Source organism: Globicephala melas, chromosome 6 (genome assembly GCF_963455315.2).
Source record: "Globicephala melas chromosome 6, mGloMel1.2, whole genome shotgun sequence".
Classification (NCBI taxonomy): domain Eukaryota; kingdom Metazoa; phylum Chordata; class Mammalia; order Artiodactyla; family Delphinidae; genus Globicephala; species Globicephala melas.
Genome location: NC_083319.1, coordinates 70857916 through 70865789, shown reverse-complemented (window position 1 = coordinate 70865789; position 7874 = coordinate 70857916). Strand labels below are relative to the sequence as shown.

At 43.2% G+C, this 7874-nt stretch overlaps 1 pseudogene; it reads right to left on the bottom strand.

Annotated features, from left to right (window-relative positions):
* Window positions 1-4237: 4237 nt before the first annotated feature.
* LOC132597418 (heterogeneous nuclear ribonucleoprotein A1-like) lies at window positions 4238-5564 on the bottom strand (annotated as a pseudogene).
* Between the last annotated feature and the right edge of the window lie 2310 nt (window positions 5565-7874).

The window sequence follows — 7874 nt, the reverse complement described above, 5'->3', positions numbered from 1 at the left end:
TCCTCAGTTCTTTTCATTCTCTTTTCTTTATTCTGCTCTGCAGTAGTTATTTCCACTATTTTGTCTTCCAGATCACTTATCCATTCTTCTGCCTCAGTTATTCTGCTATTGATTCCTTCTAGAGTATGTTTAATTTCATTTATTGTGTTGTTTATCATTGCTTGTTTCCTCTTTAGTTCTTCTAAGTCCTTGTTATATGTTTCTTGCATTTTCTCTATTCTATTTCCAAGATTTTGGATCATCTTTACTATGATTATTCTGAATTCTTTTTCAGGTAGACTGCTTATTTCCTCTTCATTTGTTAGGTCTGGTGGGTTTTTACCTTCATCTGCTGTGTGTTTCTGTCTTTTTATTTTGCTTATCTTACTTTGTTTGGGGTCTCCTTTTCACAGGCTGCAGGTTCATAGTTCCCGTTGTTTTTAGTGTCTGTCCCCAGTGGCTATGGTTGGTTCAGTGGGTTGTGTAGGTTTCCTGGTGGAGGGGACTAGTACCTGTGTTCTGGTGGATGAGGCTGGATCTTGTCTTTATGGTGGGCAGGTCCATGTCTGGTGGTGTGTTTTGGGGTGTCTGTGGACTTATGATTTTAGGCAGCCTCTCTGCCAATGGATGGGGCTGTGTTCCTATCTTGCTGGTTGTTTGGCATAGGGTGTCCAGCACTGTAGCTTGCTGGTCGTTGAGTGAACCTGGGTCTTGGTGTTGAGATGGAGATCTCTAGGAGAGTTTCGCCATTTGATATTACGTGGAGCTGGGAGGTCCCTTGTGGGCTAGTGTCCTGAAGTTGGCTCTCCCACCTCAGTGGTACAGCCCTGATGCGTGGCTGGAGCACCAAGAGCCTGTCCTCCACATGGCTCAGAGTAAAAGGGAGAAAACATAGAAAGAAAGGAAGGAAGAAAGGAAGAGAGGAAGAAATGAAGGAAGGAAGGAAGGAAGGGAGAAAATAAAGTAAAGTAAGATAAAATAAAGTTATTAAAATAAAAATTATTAAGGAAAAAAATTTAAAAAGTAAAAAGAAAATGGACGGACAGAACCCTAGGACAAATGGTGAATGCAAAGCCATACAGACAGTATCTCACACAGAAGCATACACATACACACTCACAAAAAGAAGAAAAGGGGAAAAAATAATCCATCTTGCTCCCAAAGTCCACCTCCTCAATTTGGGATGATTCCTTGTCTATTCAGGTATTCCACAGATGCAGGATCTTCTTCCACAGATCAAGTTGATTGTGGAGCTTTAATCCGCAGCTTCTGAGGCTGCTGGGAGAAATTTCCCTTTCTCTTCTTTGTTCTCACGGCTCCCAGGGTTCAGCTTTGGATTTGGCCCCGCCTTTGTGTGTAGGTCGCCTGAGGGCGTCTCTTCTTTGCTCAGACAGGACAGGGTTAAAGGAGCAGCTGATTTAGCGGCTCTGTCTCACTCAGGCCCAGTGGGAGGGAGGGGTTCGGATGCGGGGTGAGCCTGCTGCGGCAGAGGGTGGCGTGACGGTGTACCAGCCTGGGGCGCACTGTGCATTCTCCCGGGGAAGTTGTCCGTGGATCACGGGACCCTGGCAGTGGCAGGCTGCACAGGCTCCAGGGAGGACAGGTGTGGAAAGTAACCTGTGCTCGCACACAGGCTTCTTGGTGGCAGCAACAGCAGCCTTAGCGTCTCATGCCCGTCTCTGGGGTCTGTGCTGATAGCCGCGGCTTGCGCCCGTCTCTGGAGATCCTTTAAGCGGCACTCTTAATCCCCTCTCCTCGCGCACCAGGAAACAAGGAGGCAAGAAAAAGTCTCTTGTCTCTGTGGCAGCTCCAGACTTTTCCGGGACTCCCTCCCGGCTAGCTGTGGAGCACTAACCCCTTTAGGCTGTGTTCACGCCGCCAACCCCAGCTCTCTCCCTCCATCCGACGGAAGCCCGATCCTCAGCTCCCAGCCCCCGCCCGTCCCGGCGGGTGAGCAGGTAAGCCTCTCGGGCTGGTGAGTGCTGGTCGGCACCGATTCTCTGTGCGGGAATCTCTCCGCTTTGCCCTCCGCACCCCTGTTGCTGCGCTCTCCTCCGTGGCCCTGAAGCTTACCCCCTCTGCCACCCGCAGTCTCTGCCCGCGAAGGGACTTCTAGTGTGTGGAAACCTTTCCTCCTTCACAGCTCCCTCCCATTGGTGTGGGTCCCGTCCCTATTCTTTTGTCTCTGTTTTTTCTTTTTTCTTTTGCCCTACCCACGTACGTGGGGAGTTTCCTGCATTTTGGGAGGTCTGAGGTCTTCTGCCAGCATTCAGTGGGTGTTCTATAGTAGCAGTTCCATGTGTAGATGTATTTCTGATGTATCTATGGGGAGGAAGGTGATCTCCGCATCTTACTCTTCTGCCATCTTCTCAAATCCCCTGTCAAAAGCTTTTTCTGCAGTTGTTGAGATGGTCATATAGTTTTTATTCATCAGTTTGTTAATATGGTGTATCACATTGATTTATTTGTATATGTTGAAGAATCCTTTCATCCCTGGGATAAATCCCACTTGATCATGGTGTTTGATCCTTTTAATGTGTTGTTGGAGTCTGTCTGCTAGTATTTTGTTGAGGACTTTTGCATCTATATTCTTCAGTGATATTGGTCTGTAATTTTCTTTTTTTGTAGTATCCTTGACTGGTTTTGGTATCAGGGTGATGGTGGCCTCATAAAATGAGTTTGGGAGTGTTCCTTCCTCTGCAATTTTTTGGAAGAGTATGAGAAGGATGGGTGTTAGCTCGTCTCTAAATGATAGAATTCACCTGTGAAGTCATCTGGTCCTGGACTTTTGTTTGTTGGAAGATTTTTAATCACAGTTTCAATTTCAGCACTTGTGATTGGTCTGTTCATATTTTCTGTTTCTTTCTGGTTCAGTCTTGGAAGGTTATACCTTTCTAAGAATTTGTCCATTTCTTCCAGGTTGTCCATTTTATTGGCATAGAGTTGCCTGTAGTAGTCTCTTATGATGCTTTATATTTCTGTGGTGTCTGTTGTAACTTCTCCTTTTTCATTTCTAATTTTATGGATTTGAGTCCTCTCCCTCTTTTTCTTGTTGAGTCTGGCTATAGTTTTATCTATTTTGTTTATGTTCTTAAAGAACCAGCTTTTAGTTTTATTGATCTTTGCTATTGTTTTCTTTGTTTCTATTTCATTTACTTCTACTCTGATCTTTATGTTTTCTTTCCTTCTACTAACTTTGGGTTTTGTTTGTTCTTATTTCTGTAGTTCCTTTAGGTGTAAGGTTAGATTGTTTATTTGAGATTTTTCTTGTTTTTTTTGCTAGGATTGTATTGCTATAAACTTCCCTGTTAGAACTGTTTTTGCTGCATCCGGTAGGTTTTGGATCATTGTGTTTTCATTATCTTTTGTCTCCAGGTATTTTTTGATTTCCATTTTGATTTCTTCAGTGATGTCTTGGTTATATAGTAATGTATTTTTTAGCCTCCATGTGTTTTTGTTTTTTACGTTTTTCTCCCTGTAATTGATTTCTAATCTCATAGTGTTGTGGTCAGAAAAGATACTTGATATGATTTCAATTTTCTTAAATTTAGTGAGGCGTGATTTGTGACCCAGGATGTGATCTGTCCTAGAGAATTATTTGTGGGCACTTGAGAAGAAACTCTGATTTGCTGTTTTTGGATGGAATGTCCTATAAGTATCAATTAAATCTATCTGGTCTTCTGTGTCATTTAAAGCTTGTTTTTCCTTATTAATTTTCTGTTTGGATGATCTGTCCATTGGTGTAAGTGAGGTGTTAAAGTCCCCCACTCTTATTGTGTTACTGTCAATTTCCTCTTTTATAGCTGTTAGCAATTGCCTTATGTATTGAGGTGCTCCTGTGTTGGGTGCATATATATTTATAATTGTTATATCTTCTTGGATTGATCCCTTTATCATTATGTAGTGTCCTTCTTTGTCTCTTGTAACATTCTTTATTTTAAAGTCTACTTTATCTGATATGAGTACTGCTACTTCAGCTTTCTTTTGATTTCCATTTGCATGGAATCTCTTTTTCCATCCCCTCACTTTCAGTCTGTATGTGTCCCTAGGTCTGAAGTGGGTCTCTTGTAGACAGCATATATACGGGTCTTGTTTTTGTATCCATTCAGCCAGTCTGTGTCTTTCAGTTGGAGCATTTAATCCATTCACATTTAAGGTGATTATAGATATGTATGTTCCTATTACCATTTTTTTAATTATTTTGGGTTTTTTTTTTGTTGTTGTTGTTAAAAAAAAGACACATTTATTCAGCGTCACGATCAGACTATTACATTTAGTAATCAACAGCATGGGTGCAAAAAAAAAAAAATCTACATTAAAACCCTTTGTTGGAATGCTTTACACTTTCCACAGAACAGAAACTAAAATAACCTGTTATACAATTAGTCACAAATACAGTCCTCGAGTTTTTTTGCCCATACACATGAGTATTGTCTAAAACATGTCTTCTTTGTAGCAGCTAGGCCCTGCCACCACTGTGCTTGGCTGAGCTCACAAATCTGTTGTAACCTGTAGCTTCCCTGTCACTTCTCTGGCTCTCCTCTCCTGCTAAGCGTTGTTTCCTGGCAGTAATCAAAACCTTCTGCCACTGCCATAGCTACTGCTGCTGCTGGAACCACCATAGCCACCTTGGTTTCGGGGTTTGGCAAAGTATTGGCCTCCACCACCATAGGGGCCAGAACTTCTGCCTCCAAAGTTTCCTTCTTTCATGGGTCCAAAATTTGAAGACTGATTGTTGTAGCTGCCAAAATCGTTGTAGCTTCCACCACCTCCAAAATTGCTTCCATCATTACCAAATCCATTATAGCCGTCCCCACTGCCACCATATCCACCACCACCGCGGCTGCCACCAAAGCCACCTCGACCGCTGAAGTTTCCTCCACAACCAAAGTTGTCATTCCCACCAAAACCACCTCCACGACCACCACCAAAGTTTCCAGAACCACTTCGACCTCTTTGGCTGGATGAAGCACTAGCCATCTCTTGCTTAGATAGGGCTTTCCTTACTTCACAGTTGTGGCCGTTCTCAGTGTGGTATTTCTGAATGACAGTCTTGTCTACAGAGTCATGATCATCAAAGGTTACAAAAGCAAAGCCTCTCTTTTTGCCACTGCCTCGGTCAGTCATGATTTCAATCACTTCAATTTTCCCATACTGTTCAAAATAATCTCTTAGATGATGTTCTTCAGTATCTTCTTTAATGCCACCAACAAAAATCTTTTTCACAGTTAAGTGGGCACCAGGTCTTTGAGAATCTTCTCTTGAGACGGCCCTCTTTGGTTCCACAACTCTTCCATCCACCTTGTGTGGCCTTGCCTTCATGGCCGCATCCACCTCCTCCACAGTGGCATATGTGACAAACCCGAAGCCTCTGGAACGTTTGGTGTTTGGATCCCTCATTACCACAAAATCTGTGAGCGTTCCCCACTGCTCAAAATGGCTCCTCAGACTCTCATCGGTTGTTTCAAAGCTCAAACCTCCGATGAAGAGCTTCCGCAGCTGTTCGGGCTCTTTGGGTGACTCTGACTTAGACATAATGGCAGTGGAGGGTGGGGGGAGACGTCAACGATGCTTACTCGGCGGCGTCCACGAGCAGAAAACTGGGTTTGTTTTTGTAGGTCCTTTTCTTCTCTTGTTTCCCCCTTAGAGAATTTCCTGTAGCATTTATTGTAGAGCTGGTTTGGTGGTGTTGAATTCTCTTAGCTTTTGCTTGCCTGTAAAGCTTTTGATTTCCCTGTTGAATCGGAATGTGATCCTTGCTGGGTAGAATAATCTTGGTTGTAGTTTCTTCCCTTTCATCACTTTAAATATATAGTGACACTCCCTTCTGGCTTGTAGAGTTTCTGCTGAGAAATCAGCTGTTAACCTTATGGGAGTTCCCTTGTACATTATTTGTCATTTTTCCTTTGTTGCTTTTAATTTTTTTCTTTGTGTTTAATTTTTGTCAGTTTGATTACTATGTGTCTCAGCATGTTTCTCCTTGGGTTATCCTGTATGGGACTCTCTGCGCTTCCTGGACTTGGGTGGTTATTTTCTTTCCCATGTTAGGAAAGTTTTTGACTATAATCTCTTCTAATATTTTCTTGGGTCCTTTTCCTCTATCTTCTCCTTCTGGGTCCCCAATAATGCGAATATTGGTGCGTTTAATGTTGTCCCAGAGGTCTCTTAGGCTTCTTCATTTCTTTTCATTCTTTTTTCTTTATGCTGTTCCATGGTAGTGAATTCCACCATTCTGTCTTCCAGGTCACTTATCGGTTCTTCTGCCTCAGTTATTCTGCTATTGATTCCTTCTAGTGTATTTTTCATTTCAGTTATTGTATTGTTCATATCTGTTTGTTCTTTAATTCTTCTAGGTCTTTATTAAACATTTCTTGCACCTTCTTGATCTTCACCTCCATTCTTTTTCCGAGGTCCTGGATCATCTTCACTATCATTATTCTTAATTTTTTTTCTGGAAGGTTGCCTATCTTCACTTCATTTAATTGTTTTTCTGGGGTTTTATCTTGTTCCTTCATCTGGTACCTAGTCCTCTGCCTTTTCATTTTGTCTGTGTTTCTGTGAATGTGGTTTTCGTTCCACAGCCTGCAGGATTGTAGTTCTTCTTGCTTCTGCTGTCTACCCTCTGGTGGAATAGGCTGTCTAAGAGGCTTGTGTAAACTTCCTGATGGGAGGAACAGGTGGTGGGTAGAGCTGGCTGTTGCTGTGTTGGGCAGAGCTCAGAAAAACTTTAATCCGCTTGTCTGCTGATGGGTGGGGCTGGGTTCTCTCCCTGTTGGTTGTTTGGCCTGAGGCAACCCAGCACTGGAGCCTACCCTGCTCTTTGGTGATGCTAATGTCAGACTCTGGGAAGGGGGTCATGCCAAGGAGTACTTCCCAGAACGTCTGCTGCCAATTTCCTTGTCCCCATGTTGAGCCACAGCCACCCCTCGTCCCTGCAGGAGACCTTCCAACTCTAGCAGGTAGGTCTGGTTCAGTCTCCTGTGGGGTCACTGCTCCTTCCCTTGGGTCCTGATGTGCATACTACTTTGTGTGTGCTCTCCAAGAGTGGAGTCTCTGTTTTCCCCAGTCCTGTCAAAGTCCTGCAATCAAATCCCGCTTGCCTTCAAAGTCTGATTCTCTGGGAATTCCTCCTCCCATTGCCGGACCCCCAGGTTGGGAAGCCTGACGTGGGGCTCAGAACCTTCACTCCAGTGGGTGGACTTCTGTGGTATAAGTGTTCTCCAGTTTGTGAGTCACCAACTCAGCAATTATGGGATTTGATTTTATTGTGTTTTTGCCCCTCCTACCATTTCATTGCGGTTTCTCCTTTGTCCTTGGATGTGGGGTATCTTTTTTGGTGACTTCCAGTGGCTTCCTGTCGATGGCTGTTCAGCAGTTAGTTGTGATTCCGGTCCTCGCGCGAGAGGGAGTGAGCGCTCATCCTTCTACTCCACCATCTTGAACCAATCTCCAACTTTTCTGAATTAATTTATTCTAGGAGATTTTTTTTCTTTTTGGTCGTGTGTGTGTGTGTATTTTTTAGTCTAAGGTTTTCTACATATCACATTGTCTCATCTGCAAACAGAAATAATTTTACCTCTTGCTGTCCAGTTTGGATGCCCTCCCTTTCTCTCTCTCTCTCTCTCTCTCTCTCTCTCTGTGTGTGTGTGTGTAATTGCTGTGGCTAGGACTCATAGTACAATGTTGTATAGAGGTAAGAAGAATGGGTATCTTGCCTTGTTCCTGATCTTTTAGTTTCAGGGAAAGCTGTCTGGTTTTCACTGTTCAGTATGATGTTAATTGTGGGCTTTTTGTGTATGGTCTTTATTATGTTAAGGTATTTTCTGTCTATTCCTAATTTGTTGAGAATTTTATCATAAAATGTTATTGAATATTTTCAAAGCTTCTTCTGCATC